At 42.3% G+C, this 17,465-nt stretch overlaps 1 long non-coding RNA gene across 1 annotated transcript in view; it reads left to right on the top strand.

The window, feature by feature from the left end:
• The window catches only part of LOC132891139 (uncharacterized), a 55,668-nt gene extending 50,188 nt beyond the window's left edge, over positions 1–5,480 (top strand). The window contains exons 2-3 of the long non-coding RNA XR_009655284.1: positions 3,797–5,176; positions 5,265–5,480. This is a non-coding gene — a long non-coding RNA (uncharacterized LOC132891139). The remainder of the gene's footprint in view (positions 1–3,796; positions 5,177–5,264) is intronic.
• Positions 5,481–17,465: the final 11,985 nt, after the last annotated feature.

Below are 17,465 nucleotides of genomic sequence, written 5' to 3'. Positions count from 1 at the left end.
GGTAAAGTTTGGTGTTCCACAAGGTTCTGTCTTGGGTCCACTGCTTTTTTCTCTATATATGTTACCTCTGGGCGATATTATTCGTAAACATTGTATTAGTTTCCACTGTTATGCTGATGACACACAGTTGTATGTCTCTGCAAAACCTGATGAGAGACACCAGCTTAATAAAATTGAGGAATGTGTTAAGGACGTTAGACACTGGATGCTTATTAATTTCCTTCTGCTTAACTCTGACAAGACTGAAGTACTTGTGCTAGGACCACATACAGCTAGAAATAAGTTTTCTGATTACACAGTAACTCTGGATGGCCTTTCTGTTTCTTCACGTGCAGCAGTAAAAGACCTCGGCGTGATTATTGACCCCAGTCTTTCATTCGAAACTCACATTGATAACATCACCCGGATAGCTTTCTTTCATCTCAGAAATATTGCAAAGATAAGAAATTTAATGTCATTGCATGATGCAGAAAAACTAGTCCATGCTTTCGTTACCTCCAGGTTGGATTATTGTAATGCCTTACTGTCTGGATGTTCCAATAAGTGCATAAACAAGCTCCAGTTAGTTCAAAATGCCACAGCAAGAGTCCTTACTAGAACTAGAAAATATGACCACATCACGCCTGTCTTATCCACACTGCATTGGCTCCCAATCAAATTTCGTATTGATTATAAAATACTACTATTGACCTTTAAAGCACTAAATGGTCTCGCACCACAGTACCTGAGTGAACTTCTGCTCCTCTATGACCCGCCACGCCTACTTAGATCAAAAGGTGCAGGCTATCTGCTGGTACCTCGTATAGTGAAGGCTACATCAGGGGGCAGAGCCTTTTCTTACAAAGCCCCACTGTTATGGAACAGCCTTCCAAGTAATGTTCGGGAATCAGACACAGTCTCAGCATTTAAGTCTAGGCTGAAAACATATCTGTTTAGTCAAGCCTTTTGTTAATGGTGTTTATGAGGTAAAGGAGTAGATCTAGAGGGTCCTCAGACATAGAGTGTTTTCGTAAACTGGGATGTATGGATGCTGTCAGTCCCCACTCGCTTGCTCACTCGAGTTTGTTGACGGTGTAGTGGCTGGCTGCTTTATGTCCCGGGGCTCCCTCATGCCTGTGTTACCTTCTGGCTCTCTCCTTTTAGTTATGCTGTCATAGTTAGTTGCCGGAGTCCCTGCTTGTACTCGGTGCAATATGTATACTGTTCCTACTTATTCAGGTGACATTGGGCATACCTAACCACCTGTGTTTTCTTTCTCTCCCCCCCACCCCAAATCTGTCCCTCTGAGTTACATGGAGTCAACAGGAAATCTTTTGGTGGAGACGGTGGGGACCTCGACTGGCTATCGTAGCCTGCAGGGAATCGGCCGTCAGACATTCTGTCGCATGTCCCAGACCCGGTGAAATGTAACTGAATTGTCTTGGCCAGGCCTAAGGGTCCCATCTGCATCTCATCATTGCTGAGGAGTGTGCTAGTGTGCTCCCATCACCCAATCAAGCATCCAGCCAGAGCAGGTCATGATATATTTTTTACCATATTAACATGCCATTGTGTGTTATGCCTGATGTAAAGACTCTCGTCTCTGCGAGCCTACCACACAGATTTAATACTTGTCATTTTTAGGGCATACCTAACAACGTGTTTTCTTTCTCTCTCTCCCCCCCCCATCTGTCCCTCTGAGTTACATGTTGATCCTGGGATTGAGATGCTGGCCTCTTCTGCCCCTCGGACCTGCTTGATCCATCCTGGTGCCCTGTGTCTGGTCAGAGTTTTATCGCCCTACTCCTGTGAAGGACGGCCCCATGAGGACAGTTGAGGGTTATACCTGTTAAAACTGTTAATATTATAGTCAGGCTGTCTGTTGTTGCCCAAATGAGGATGGGTTCCCTTTTGAGTCTGGTTCCTCTCGAGGTTTCTTCCTCATGTCGTCTGAGGGAGTTTTTCCTTGCCACCGTCGCCACAGGCTTGCTCATTGGGGATAGATTAGGGATAAAATTAGCTCATGTTTTAAGTCGTTCAAATTCTGTAAAGCTGCTTTGCGACAATGTTTGTTTATTGTTAAAAGCGCTGTACAAATAAACTTGATTACTTCAGTTTTTTTTACATTTAGGTGGAGCCCTACTTTGCCACACTCTGTTTCTACGTTGTGAAGTAATTGCTTGGCCTCTTCTATGGAAAGTAGGCAGATATCATCAGCAAAATCTAGGTCTGACAGGGTGACTGCAGGGTTTCTACGGGAACGTCTTGGAGTGATTATAAACCCTAGATCCCTATCGTGGCAGTCGATGACTTTTCTTAGCGCATAGTCCAGGACAATAACAAAGAGGTAGGGAGCAAGTGTATCCCCTTGTAGTACGCCAGCTTTTATTTTGAATTCTTCAGTTATTCCATCCGGCGAGATTACTTTTGCTCGTGTGTTGGTGTACATTTGCTCGATTGCATTGAGCAGTCGCGGTGGAATGCCACAGGCTTGCAGGATTTTAATCATTTTCCCTCTATGTATGCTATCAAATGCCTTTCTAAAGTCTATGAAGCTCATCACTGCGGACAGGTTGTTCTTCTTAGTTTCTTCGATTATTCGACGAAGTGCTAGGATCTGATAAAGTGTAGATCTGCCCTGCCTAAATCCATTCTGATTTGGTCTTAGGAATGAGTCAAGCTTGTCTCTTATGCGATTGAGGATCATCCTGTTCATGATCTTTGAAATGATGCACGTCATACTTATACCACGGTAATTATTGGTTGTAGAGAGATTTCCTGGTTTAGGGACTGATCGTATGTGCGAGAGTGACCACTGCTCAGGTCTAGACCCCTCCATTAATGCTCTGTTGCTAAAATCGAGTAGGAATTCATCCAGATCGCTATATTTAAGCACTTCGGGAGGAATGCCATCCGGCCCGGCGCTCTTGTTATTCTTTAGTGCTCGCTTCACTCTCAGCAGCTCAGATTGTGTAAAAGGACCATCATCTATGCCTAGGTCGCTAAAGATTGCCTGTATACTTTCATCTTGATTGTCATTAATTTCTGGGACTTTGCCAAGAAGATCTCTGAAGTGGTTATACCATGATGTTACTCTTTCTTCAGCATTTGCACCATGTAGCTGGCCTTCTCTGCACTTCCTTTGTCCTGTCATCTCATTTACAACTTTCCATGCCTCTCCATATCTAGTCTCTTCATAACACTGTTCTATCCATCTGCTCATCTCCTCCAGCTCTTGTTCTTTAATAAGATTGTATGTTTCAAAGAGTACTCTTTTGGCAAGGTTGAGCCTTTCTACACTCTCTATTACTTCCTCGTTGAGGTTTTCACTTGCTTCAACTAGTTCCTGCCTTGCCACTAAAATCTCTGGGTGTTTTGACCTTGCGGATCTTTTTCTCTTCGCTTTCCTTGGAACAAGTTCTTCCATAGCTTCTTGGTTTACTTTGCAGAAACTTTCATAGCATTCAGTGATGTCTTCAATCTTACTTAACTCTTGATATCTGTTACAGACCTTAAATGCGTACTTCCCTTGTAAAGTCACGTCCGACACAAAGGCACCCCAATCACACTTAACCTGCTGTTTAGATTTTGACACTCTTAAACTTAGCTTTATTTTAGCAATGACAACTTTGTGGTCTGATCCAACCGTCTTGAAGGAGCTATAGGCTTCCGAGTTATGAATGGAATTTCTCTGCTTTTTGCGTGCTAGTATTTGTCTGCTTTTTGCGTCCAACTGTCTCAGTGCCCCCATTCCTCGATCCTTAAATGTCCAGAGCTTTCTACGCTTTTTGCAAAACTGTGTGTTCGTTGCTAACAGATCGTGCTCGGACATCAGCTCTACCAGGAGTTCCCCGTTCCTATTTGTGGTGGAGTGGTATGGGAATGGAACATCCTCCTTGCCAATCCTATCGTTAAAGTCTCCAAGGACTATGAGGAAGTTGTGAGTTGGGACACATCGCAGGAGTGAGTGCAAATCATCATAGAATTCTTCGGTTTCTTCAAGTGGGGCTGAGTTGGTGGGTGAGTACACTACAACCACAGTTGTTATTGGATTACTCTCAAATTCAGCAAGGAGGATTCGTTTGGAGTGTCTTTCTGTTCTGCGTAGAGCTTTACGTGCCTTAGTGCTAATGATCAGACCTACTCCCCCTACCGATGCCTGCATATCATTTCTCCATGCTGAGGAAACTATAAGGTAGCTGCTTTCAACTCTCTCCATCTCTATTATGTCTGCATTCTCAAGCACTTTGCGATGTTCTTGTACTCCCGTTATATCGATTTGACATTTCTCTACACAGTGTGTAAGTTCTAGTACTCTTGCTTCTTCACGTAAGGTGTTTGCATTGAAACTTGCCACTTGTAGAGTCTTTCTGCAACGCAGAAGAGCATTGGACCTTCTGTTGCCATCCAACATCCCCCTCCCAGTTGGGTTTAAGGAGATATCTTCATCCATCTCAACTATCGTTGGGCCATCAGAACTGTCCACTCTGTTTACATTTCGATTGTAATTATCCTCCATTACCGTTGTGTGATACATTTGACTTGACAATGCTAATAATCACCGTGGGCGCAACTCCACTCGGTGATAAGCGGATTGCTATGGATACTCAGCCATAGGACACTACTCAAAAGAGCTCATACCAGGGTCCACCGGTAGTTACAATTTTTACAGGCCTATTACCAAACCCCCAACCTGGAGGACCAGGTGTTGCAATTTGTCTGGACTTTCCCCTAGTACCTGCCCAGCAAGGTTGAACCTGACAGGGACCTAGGTCCCAACTGGTATAGCTACTAGGATCATCAAGCCACACAAACTTCCCCACCACTTTAAGGCGCAACACTTAGGGAAGACACTTATAAACTCTTCCCTAAGTACATTATAATCGCTCATAACTTGCGTGTGATACAAGCCAGGAGTAGGTATAAAACCAGCGTGTCTGCAGCATTCTGCATCTGTCTTTTGACTGAAGAACATTGGATATTTTGTGGGAAAAATTTAAAAATTTTCAGTTTAAAGTTTAGAAAATGGGACCCAAGAAGAAGCAACCAAAAGTAAAGTAACACAGCCTGAAACAGCAGAGGGGGAGGAAGAATTTGATGATGATGGTAGCAGCACCGGTGAGCCCTACGCGGACAGGGAGAAGTATGCCTTCAAGCCGGCAGAAGGCACAGCACCCCGCCAGAGGTATTTTCACAGGTAAATATACAAGCTTTAAACATTCATTTCAGTATCTATATGCTTATGTAATTATTATAATATATGCTGATTTTCATACATGTTTCAGCTAATGACGCCCAGAAGTGAGGACATCACAATCCCATCATCGCTGTCAGGCCATTTTGCCATGCTCAGTGATGAGGACATCCCAACACCCCGTCCCACCCTTCAGCAGGAGTAGGAGCAGGACAGCAGCTCAGAGTCAAAGCGTGTTTCAGTGCTCAAACTGTTGGGCTATTTAGTTGGGATTTTTTACAGTGTAATAAAATGCGTTATTCCCTTATACTCGTGTTTTATTATTTGACGTTTGCATGGTAAATTAACATGTACTCAAATAAAAACAGCAAATGAGGTAGTCTTCTTCCTTTCTACAATGCACGATTGGTTCCTTGGTTCCTCCCCAATATATATACACCCAGAGTCTTGCCCCTCATGTTGCATGCAGGTCGCGTGCGCTGTGTGCAGGTCGCGTGCGCTGCATGCACACCACACATAGGGGTAGAAAGTGAGATGCACTTCTGTCTTGCACGCTGCACAAATAAGTGTGGATACTTGCATAGTATTTCTGAGGCACGTCACTCATACAATGACCGTGCGTCACTCCTGCATCTTAATGTCATCGCAAAAAGCCCCTACTAGCCGTGCTGCTGACTTGGTTCAGGCGTACAAAAGGAGTACGGGTCCCGTACGTAGTGTATGCATTCTTGATTTGTCGCAAGACCTTTTAGAATTTGCATGTGCAGGACCCAAAGTCTCCACAGGCAGTCTGTGACCTTCTACGGCGCTGAACACACGCAAGTGTCACGCAAGTCTCAAGCACGGTCTTGCCAAATTTTTTACTGTAGACCACCCGTAGCAGTACGTACAGTGGGTTGTGAGTGAGGCTTAAAATTTTGTCTAAGCTTCTGGCTAGAAGGTTGGAAGAGGTGCTTGCCGTTTTAGTGAGACTAGACCAGACAGGATTCATCAGGGGTAGGAATTCACATTCCAATGTCTGACGGCTTCTAAATGTTATACAATTTTCATATATGACAAAAAAAAAAAACAAGGTTCTTGATGTGTCACTGGATGCTGAAAAAGTATTTGATCAGGTGAAGTGGGAGTATCTATTTGATGTTCTGAACAGGTGTGGTTTGGGCTCTGGTTTTGTTGAGTGGATCAAGGTGCTGCACAGACTGCGAGGGTTTTGGTAAATGGTTCCATATCGGATATCTTCCCCTTGAATAGAGGTACTCGTCAGGGCTGTCCCATCTCACCTTTATTATTTGCGCTCGAGCCACTTGCAGAAGCTATTAGAATCCACCAAGGGCTTTCTGGTGTCAAGTTAGGAGAGGTTGAATACAGAATCTCGCTCTATGCTGACAATGTATTACTTTTCATTACTAACCCTGAGAATTCCATCCCTACTTTAATATCGATCATAAATCAGTTTGGCCTGATTTCAGGGTATAAAATTAACTATAACAAGTCAGAGGCCTTACCCTTGGGGGACTGGGTAACTCCTGTCAATTTCCCTTTCAGGTGGTCAACCTCAGGTTTTACATATTAGGGCATGAGAGTTTCAGCAGACATTAAAGAGCTGTATAAACTAAATTTTAAAGCAATTGTGATATCTGTTAAAATTACCTTAACAGGTGGTTTGATATTCCGCTATCTTGGATGGGTAGAATAAGTTTGATTAAGATGAATATACTTCCCAGGATATTATACCCTATGCAAATGATGCCACTTAAGATCAATAGGAGAGTCATTTTAGATGTTGAAGTATATATCTGTCAAAATTCATATGGCACGGAAAGGATGAAGGATAAGAATGAAGACTTAACAGTTGTCAATACACAGTGGGGGTCAGGCACTTCCCAACTTCCTTTACTACAACTGGGCTTGTAATGCCCGAATAATATCAAACTGGCTTAAATACTTTCTACATCAAGGGGAGCCCCCTGTGGATGCATGGTGTTGCACTCCTTTTTCCCCTTTTCAGCCTCATTTCATCCAACATCGGTGAACTCTCAGCGGAGGTTAAAACAACTCTATTATAGCTAGCACACTCAGGATCTGGCGTGATATCACTAAACTCACTGGCTGCAGAGAGTTTATCAGTATTACAACCTCTAATTAAAAATAAGGCTTTCCCTCCAGGCATAGGAATGAATAATTTTCAATGATTGGTATTCCAAGGCACTAAGAGTTGTTTCTGGTTTATTTGAAAATGGTAATTTTGTCATTCACACAAATTCAGAAAAAGTACAAAATACCAAATAACCACTTTTTTGGTTTTCTCTAAGTGAGGCATTTTGTTAAATCATATCTTACATTCCCAACTGATCAACCTATTTTAAGCCCTACTGAAAGCTTTCTTCTTAATTTTAATCTAACCACTTCTAACGACAAGAAATTAATTTCTCTTTTTTTATGGAAAACTAATCTCCTTTAAGTCTGCTAATGCTGATAGAACCAGGGAGCTATGGGAAAAGGACTTGGACATTAAGCTTGATGCAAAGGTGTAGTCAGATGCTTTTGTGTTTGCTAAGAAAATATTCATGTGCAATAGACTCTGGGAGAGTCAGTATAAAATTTTACAATGGGTGCAGCGCACTCCTCACTTTCTACACAAAATGAATCCCCAGATTTCTCCCCTTTGTGTGAAGTGTAAAAAAGAAGTGGGAACCTACTAACACTGTATCTGGCAATGTCCATTCATATCCAGATATTGGAGAAATATCACAAAGGAGCTTAGCTCAATTTTCCACAAAACAGTTGCTTTAGACCCAGTATTGTTTCTTCTGGGTATACCTTCGGGACAACTTTCTTTATCCACTGACTTTAATTTGTAAACTTCTGCTTTTAGCTAGGTAATGTATTCTGTTCCAGTGGATTCCGGAGAAGCCTCCCTCAGTTACGTAATGGGATAGAGAAACATTGAAAGTTTTTTCTATGGAATATGTCAGTTCTGCTTTAAAAGGTAACAGCAATGTCTTTTATAATAGATGGCAGCCCCTTTTTGAGCATGATCTTGTTGATCTATTGCAGAAAGGGTATCCATACCTTGTCTTCACATATAAATCACAGGCTTTTGAATCTCTTCCTTTGACATGACCCTAATGCAAACAATGATGTATATAAAATGATAGTATGATCCTAATATGTCCTCGGACCTGCCTGATCCATCCTGGTGCCCTGTGTCTGGTTGGAGTCTCATTGCATCGCTCCTGTGGAGGACGGCCCCATGAGGACAGTTGAAAGTCACACTTAGAGGATGCTCTGGACTCTTACAGTAATGCTTTTATGGCTGAGGACTACAGTTGACTTGCTAACTTTAGGACTGCAGTTGTCATGAACAGTTTTGCACTCAAGTTTCCATCAATGAAGAGTTTATAACATCAACAAAACTGACTTCTTGTTAAAACTGTTAATATTATAGTCATGCTGTCTGTTGTTGTCCAACTGAGGGTGGGTTCCCTTTTGAATCTGGTTCCTCTTGAGGTTTCTTCATGTCGTCTGAGGGAGTTTTTCCTTGCCACCGTCGCCACAGGCTTGCTCATTGGGGATAGATTAGGGATAAAATTAGCTCACGTTTTAAGTCGTTCAAATTGTGTAAAGCTGCTTTGCGACAATGTTTATTGTTAAAAGCGCTATACAAATAAACTTGACTTGATGTAACCCATGTACATTCATTTTTTTCTTTTGATTTGGCAAGATATGTGTTGTAGGGTCTGTTTGTTTTGTTTACATAAAAAAAAAAAGATACTTTAGCATACCTGGTCACAGAAGACCGTTAGTATATGAATGCATTCCAATGGAAAGACAGATTAAATATACTTTGCAACCCCTGAAAATGAAAAGTAGTAGATCAAATTGTGTGGCACAGTTGCGCCCTTCTAGGGAGGTCCGGGGGCACACCCCCAGAAAATTTTTGGGGAAAAAAAATTGCAAAATAGTGCATTGTCCTGCATTTTGAGTGTCATATTTGAAGAAAATTGATTGATAAATCAGACTGATGTACTTCACAAAATGCTGCACTTCACAAAATGCTGCTTCCCACTTTGCCTTGATGTTTTGATGGTGGATGATCTGATGACCAAGTCGCCTTGAACTTGTCATCGTGAATCTTTTTTTTTCCTTTGGAGTTTTCATTGTTCATGATCACCAGTGTGTTTGGTTTTTACAAATACTAGCATGATTTGTTGTAACGCGAGCTCATTGCTGATTGGCTAGGACTATAATGAGAACCAATGGATTGGTGTGATAGAGCGATACAGTTTAGATTCAATATCATTATTGCGCTGTTCCATTGGCTCTCAGCTTCACATATGATGACTATTTGACGCTGTATACTTGTATCCCCTGTGCCAAAAACAGCTGAAGCGAGATTAGAAGAGCAAATCCAACAGTGTTCACTGATTATTTTGTAATGCGGTGTTTTTTAGAACTAAAATCTGTAGGTGGTATTCACCTGTCAGAATCAGTAGGGTTGGCAAGTATGTATTAAACATTCATTCAGTAGCTACATTACACATAGCTAGCTAGAAAGATGTTCTGGTTTACCAGATAACATTAGCAAGTTCTCTTCTGTCTCTGGTAATAGCATTGGTCATGTGACTGCTGTAACATGACTTTTGACTGCCATCCATTTTCTTTTTGTTGTTAGAGCATCTGATTTATTCATTGCTATTGGGATGTAAAGAGAATTTCAAGAAATATAACAAAAATGCTTCTAAAATAAATTGCCTACCCTAGGTTTAATATTAAGATGTTTTTGTCCAATTTTATTCGCTTAGGCTATTATTTTGTGTTCATTGAAAATATTGATCTACTTTTTTTATAACAAGCTTTTTAAATGTTACAAATAAAGATTATTTTTCTGAAATGAATGGCTGCAGTGGTTGCCATGGCTTTTAAGTAAATTAGTAATTATCAAAAATCCACTTAAGAATGTAAGCCCTAGTAAAATTGATTGACGTGTGTTTTTGATGGTTATTGAATAATAAGTTGTGACATGCTGGTGGGTGTGAAGGAATTAAATAGATGGAAGCCAGGCATGAGCTTCTTTAACTAGTAAAAGTTTAATAGTTTAAAAGTTATTCTTCTTTAACTATACTGCGACTCCGTTAGCTAATGCTAATCTTAAATACAACAGTTTTCTTGCAAAAAACGAAGTATACTGGGAGCCAGGGTGCCGGACTTGGCAGGTAACCTTAGGGTCCTAGGCAAACGTAGATTCTCAAAGATAGTTATCCACATATGAGCTAATGATATACGCCTTCATCAGTCTGAGGTTACTAAGAGCAACTATGTAGTATGTTCTGGCCCCATCCCAATGTGGTATGGAAATGTAGCTTGGTCACTGAACTGCTGTTTGTCCAGGTGGTGCTCTGAAAACAATGTGGGCTTTATAGATAATTAGACTAATTTTGAGGGCACTGCTGGCCTGTTAGGGTACTTGGGAAGGTGCTGCTTTCATTTCTTGCAGCATAGCTCATAGTCTCAGGACAGGCCAAGTGAATTTCTGACACTCCAGAGCCAAGGCCAGGGCGCAGATGCCTGTCCGCTAGCTGCACAGAGTCATCACGCAGGGTCCACTATATCAAGACTGTGTCTGTTCCCTGAGCTAAACAAAAAAAGTAGAAATACTCAGAGTTTGTTCTACAACCCCGATTCCAAAAAAGTTGGGACAAAGTACAAATTGTAAATAAAAACAGAATGCAATGATGTGGAAGTTTCAAAATTCCATATTTTATTCAGAATAGAATATAGATGACATATCAAATGTTTAAACTGAGAAAATGTATCATTTGAAGAGAAAAATTAGGTGATTTTAAATTTCATGACAACACCACAGCTCAAAAAAGTTGGGACAAGGCCATGTTTACCACTGTGAGACATCCCCTTTTCTCTTTATAACAGTCTGTAAACGTCTGGGGACTGAGGAGACAAGTTGCTCAAGTTTAGGGACAGGAATGTTAACCCATTCTTGTCTAATGTAGGATTCTAGTTGCTCAACTGTCTTTGGTCTTTTTTGTCGTATCTTCCGTTTTATGATGCACTAAATGTTTTCTATGGGTGAAAGATCTGGACTGCAGGCTGGCCAGTTCAGTACCCGGACCCTTCTTCTACGTAGCCATGATGCTGTAATTGATGCAGTATGTGGTTTGGCATTGTCATGTTGGAAAATGCAAGGTCTTCCCTGAAAGAGACGTCGTCTGGATGGGAGCATATGTTGCTCTAGAGCCTGGATATACCTTTCAGCACTGATGGTGTCTTTCCAGATGTGTAAGCTGCCCATGCCACACGCACTAATGCAACCCCATACCATCAGAGATGCAGGCTTCTGAACTGAGTGCTGATAACAACTTGGGTCATCCTTCTCATCTTTAGTCCGAATGACACGGCGTCCCTGATTTCCATAAAGAACTTCAAATTTTGATTCGTCTGACCACAGAACAGTTTTCCACTTTGCCACAGTCCATTTTAAATGGGCCTTGCCCAGAGAAGACGTCTGTGCTTCTGGATCATGTTTAGATACGGCTTCTTCTTTGAACTATAGAGTTTTAGCTGGCAATGGTGGATGGCACGGTGAATTGTGTTCACAGATAATGTTCTCTGGAAATATTCCTGAGCCCATTTTGTGATTTCCAAGCCAGAAGCATACCTGTATGTGATGCAGTGTCGTCTAAGGGCCTGAAGATCACGGGCACCCAGTATGGTTTTGCTCTGGTGAGGCAGCGAGAGTTGTAAATATATCATCCAAGGTGGATCATCCAGCAGCTTCCTGTCCCTAAACTTGAGCAACTTGTCTCCTCAGTCCCCAGACGTTTACAGACTGTTATAAAGTGACCGAAGATTTTCTGCGCTGTCTTAACCACTCTCTGCAACCTCTTCCTGTCTGCTTTAGTGCAGCGTGCATACCACACAGAGATGCAGTACATCAGCAGGCTCTCAATGCAGGATCTGTAGAAGGTCTGCAGCAGCTTACTATCCAGGTTGTTCTTCCTGAGCACCCTCAGGAAGTGTAGTCGCTGCTGGGCCTTCTTGATAACTGCTGTGATGTTTGCAGACCAGGAGAGGTCTGCGAAGATGAGGGTGCCGAGATACCTGAAGGTGTGGACCCTCTCTACACAGTCACCGTTGATGTAGAAGGGGGTAAGATCAGCCCTGTTCTTTCTGAAGTTGACAATGATTTCTTTAGTTTTTCAGAAGCAGGTTATTTGCTGAGCACCACTCTGTCAACTTCAGGACCTTGTTCCTGCAGTTCACCTCCTGAGATCAGCCTAATCACAGTGGTATTGTCAGCATATTTAATGGTGGTGTTTCCAGGGTAGGCAGGGGTGCAGTCATGTGTGCAAAGAGAACAGAGTAGGGGGCTCAACATGCAGCCCTGGGGAGAGCCAGTGCTGAGTGTGTGGGAGGAGGAAAAGCAAAGGCCAAGTTTCACTGTCTGGAGGTGATGTCAGAAAGTCCTTTATCCAGGAACAGGTGAGTGAGGGAATGCCCAAGTCCAGCAGCTTTACAACTGGTATGGCTTGGATGATTGTGTTAAAAGCAGAGCTGTAGTCTACGAAGAGCATTCTCACATAGCTCCCCTGCTGCTCCAGGTGGCATAGGGCAGTGTGTAGAGCTGTGATTATGGCATCTTCAGAAGATCTGTTTGCACAGTAGGCATACTGGTGTAGGTCAAAGCTGGGAGGGAGACATGCTATGATATGATGTTGAAGCAGCTTCTCAAAGCACTTTGCGATGACCGGTGTGAGAATGACAGTCCTTGAGGCTGTCTATGGTAGGTTTCTTTGGAACAGGGATGATTATGGATGATTTCAGGCAGGATGGAACAACAGCTTGTGACAAGGAGAGGATGGAAGTGAAAATTCTCGAGAGCTGGTAAGCACATGCATTGAGCACCTTCCCCGGCACTCCATCTGGACCAGCAGCTTTCCTGGGGTTCACTGCCCTGAGCACCCGCCTCACGTCATGCTCCTCAACAGTCAGTGTGTGTGTGTGGGGGGGGGGGGGGGGGGGGGGCGCGCTGGTGCAGGCAGCAGTGGAGTAGCTATGTTCTGTTGTATCTCAAAGCATGCAAAAAAAGCAGTTCAGCTCCTCTGCCAGCGATACATCTGAGACTCTGGGTGTCACTACATGGCCTCTGTAGTTGGTAATGACCTGTATACCCTGCCATACCTGCCGTGGATTGTTGTCTAAGAGATGGTTCTCTAGCCTCCTCTTATAGTCCACCTTAGCATCCCTTATTCCTCTCTTAAAGGACATGGGACATGAAACATAAATGCACGCTATATCAGTTTCTTTCCATTAAAAATATGAATTAATTGCATCAACAAATACAAAATCATCTATTAAATTCAGCAAAATCGTTATATTCGTGATGATTATATGGCATTTCTGCTCGACTTCCGATATGCATTTTCTACAACCGGAAGAGCCGCTGTCACGTGATCATACGTCACAAAAACTTTCGGGCACAGCACAAGCGGGTAGATGAATGGAGAAGTGGATGACAAGAAAATTGTTTTTATAGTCTTTAAAGTACATTGGACATCATACATTGGACATCATGGTGTATTGTGCTGCTTATGGTTGCAATAATTCCAATGAGAAATGCCCTGGAGTAAGTTTTTTTGCATTCCCCAAGGACCCGAAGCTGAGGAAAGTGTGGGCTCACTACTGCCGTAGAAAAAACTTTGCACCTACTGTTTCCCACAAACTGTGTTCGGACCATTTCACAGAGGATTCTTTCAACTTTAATACTCAGGTACTGAACGAAATTAATTGCCAAGCCAAATTTACCTTCACTCGGAGTTGTACCATTATTTTTTAGACAGGGCGGATGAACCAGGGCATTCGCCCGCCTGGCCGTGCCCGACGAGGAGCGCTCTCGGCCGGCTTGGGAGGCAGACGGCAGCCCCTCCTGGAAGTGTGGTTTTACCATGGGCCTCATGCGGAAAAATGCCGAGGTGCATTCGCTAAGCGACTGAAAGCCGAGGTAAGGATTAGTATTATAATTTTGGGTGTATCAATTATTGATTATCATAATTCTGACTCGTTTCACCATTTTGAATGTTTTCATCTCGGACTCTGGAAGCATTGTATCTCAATCAATCTCGAAAAATATCAGCAAAAAAAAAAATAGCTTGCAACGGACTTTAGCTAGATCTATGATGAACTTTCAATGTATGATACAAAAATAATACTTCTTTCAACAGATCTTTAGCCTTTGAGCAGAATTGTTTTTAACTTACCAGGAAGTGTTATCGAGCCGACCGCTTTCAGTTTCATGGGGACTGAATGAACCCTCACTCTCAGAATCATCTGACCCGTCAGAGTAAATACAAGATCCATGTTCATGTGAATTTCCAGCTATCGGTTCGAATTGATAAGGTCTAACTTCACATCTCTGTGAAACATCGGGAATATCACTGTCGATGGTGTCCATTTCGGTAACCTGTTTACATTAGATTCCCAAGCGCTGGCTCCTTGGAAAGTTTTTGTTACGTCACGGGTCACGTGACCACCTAGCTCATTAACGAATCCTTGTTTTACGCTGATGTATAAAGAAACTTGAATAATGTGATGATTTTCACATTTTTGACACCCTGCAGTGATTTAGATGGCATTTCTTATGTCCTTTATACATAATTATGCCCAGAAAAAAATCCATGTCCCATATCCTTTAAGATCAGCTCAGGCTGCACGGTACAGAGCTCTGTCATCTGAACTGAATGCTAAGTCCTGGGCCCTGAGGAGCGTATGGACATGGCCGGTCATCCAGGGTTTCTCACTGGGGAAGACATGTATGCATTTAACCACAGTAACATTCTCGATACAGAACTTGATGTAGGATAGGACAGACTCTGTGTATGTTGACAGGTCTGAAGTCTGTTTGAATACATCCCATGCAGTGTGTTCAAAACAGTCCTGTAACAGAGTGCGCAGCCTCGGGCCAGGTTCTAATAGTCTTTATGGCTGGTGGTGATCTCCATCTGAGGGGGTTGTATGCTGGGGTGAGCAGCAGGGAGAGGTGATCTGACTGGCCTAGGTGAGGGAAGGGAATAGCTCTGTAAGCATGCTTGATGTTAGAATAAACATGGTCCAAAATGTTCCTCCCTCTAGTCAGGCACTTCATGTGCTGGTAAAAAGCTGAGAGTACTGATTTCAGTTCAGCCTGATTGAAATCGCCGGCTATAATATGAGCACTATCGGAATGGCTACACTGCTGCATGTTTATGGCATTTAGCAGGAGTGCAAGAGCTGTGCTAGCATTAGCATTGGGTGGTATGTATACAGCAGTCACAATAACTACAGTTAGCTCTCTTGGTAGAAAAATAGGACAGCATTTGACTGACACGTACTCCAAATCGGGAGAACAGTAGCTGTCTATGATGGTGCTGTTATTAGACCATTCATTATGCACGTTAATACAGAGCCCCGCTCCTCTGCTCTTACCTGACTCCCGGTTCCTGTCACAGCGGTGGAGTGTGCAGTCTGCCAGCTGTACAGTAAGCATCGGGGATTTGTGGGTGAAGCCAACTCTGTTATGATCAGGACGCAGCAGTTATGGATGTAGTGGTTCTCAGCAAGAAGCAGTTCCAATTCATCCATTTTGTGGACTATGGATCTGGCATTGGTAAGTAATATGCTGGGAAGAAGAGGCTTGTAGGGTTGTTTCCTGAGTTTAGCCAGGAGTCCGGCCCTACAGCCTCGCTTCTGTTTTCTTTCCCTCTGCGTCATCTACTAGGCCCGATAACAATCCACAGAGAGCCCGGAGATCTCGCTAACTCGTCTGGTATATTGTGTGTGCTGTGAAAAACACTCGAGACCAGTAACTTGCATTGAAAACTGATGTCCAGCAGGTTTTGTCGACTGTAGCACCAGTCTGCAGAAGTATGTGCACACAGAAGACACAAAAATGCACAAAAAGGGAAAGCCTAGAGCCGCTGTGAACATGCGCACCATCATGATCAGGAGTATAATCTACTGTGTTTAACAGAAACTTGGATGAAGCCAAATGAATATACAACATTAAAAAAAAAAAAAGCAAGTTCTCCTGGATCCAGTTATACACCAGAGGAGGAGGCGTCGCAGTTATTTTTAATGATTATCTAGGCGTAACACAAAAATCTGGTCATAAATTCAATACATTTTGAAGTTCTTCATACTAAAAAACAACTGGATACAAAATACACTGAAGGTGTGGGATAATGTAAGGAAAAAGGGGAGGGGGCAAACTAAAATATCAAGGGCTATGCCAATTGCAGGAAATACAGACTTCTGTCCATCTTTGTGTGATGGGGGCTTTAAAAGATGGTTAATGGTAACCAAGCCCAAGTCAGGGCTTGGTTACCATTAACCAGTTAATGACAGGAAGCAGTTTGAAATCAATTGCACAGTTACAGCAACACTTTGGGTTGCCTTCCAAAGATATGTTTAAATACTTTCAAATAAGGCATGATTTGATTACTCACAGTGAGTGGGAAACCATTAAAAGACCACCAATGGGTGTGGAACAGTACTTTATTAATTTGATGGAGAAAAATTTAATTGAAAAAAAATGTATATCCAACATTTATAAAACTTCACAATTAGATGAATCAGGAGATACCTACTATATGAAGGAAAAATGGGAATTGGAAGCTAATGTTAGAATAAATGATGAAAAATGGGAGGAAAGTCACTTAAGTAGCCATAAAATCATAAATAGCCCTATGTGGAGAGAGTTTGACTGTAGAGTTAAGGTCAGGTACTTTAGGACCCTTCAAGTGTTGTCTGGGTTTGTTGGAGGATCCTCACTATTATGCTGGAGGGACCGTGGAAAGCTTGGGGACCATACCCACATTTTTTGGGATTGTCCTAAACTGCAAAAATTTCGGGAAGATATTAAAAATGAGAAGTCATTTTTAACTTTGATTTACCTTTAAAATCCTTAGTATTATATTTTGGGATGTATTCCAAAAGGTATATTTTAAGGGTATTATTGTTAATTGCAAGGAAAATGATAATCTTTTGGTTGCAAAATCGACCTCCTCATGGACTAATAAACTGCAACAGGTATACATGATGGAAGAGATGACTGCACAATTGCAAATGAAAAAAGATATCTTTCTGCAGAGATAGGCACCTGCAACTCGATATCTGGCTGAAATGTAGAATACTCTTAGGATGGTATCCATCCCTTTGTAACCATTTTATTTTACTTTTGTTTGTGCTTGTGGATTTTTTCTTCTTTCTTTCCTTTGCAAGAACTGGGACTGGTAGACCA

Source organism: Neoarius graeffei, chromosome 9 (genome assembly GCF_027579695.1).
Source record: "Neoarius graeffei isolate fNeoGra1 chromosome 9, fNeoGra1.pri, whole genome shotgun sequence".
In the NCBI taxonomy this organism is placed as follows: domain Eukaryota; kingdom Metazoa; phylum Chordata; class Actinopteri; order Siluriformes; family Ariidae; genus Neoarius; species Neoarius graeffei.
The sequence above is the reverse complement of the archived record's forward strand: the minus strand, read 5'-3'. Positions and strand labels throughout refer to the sequence as shown.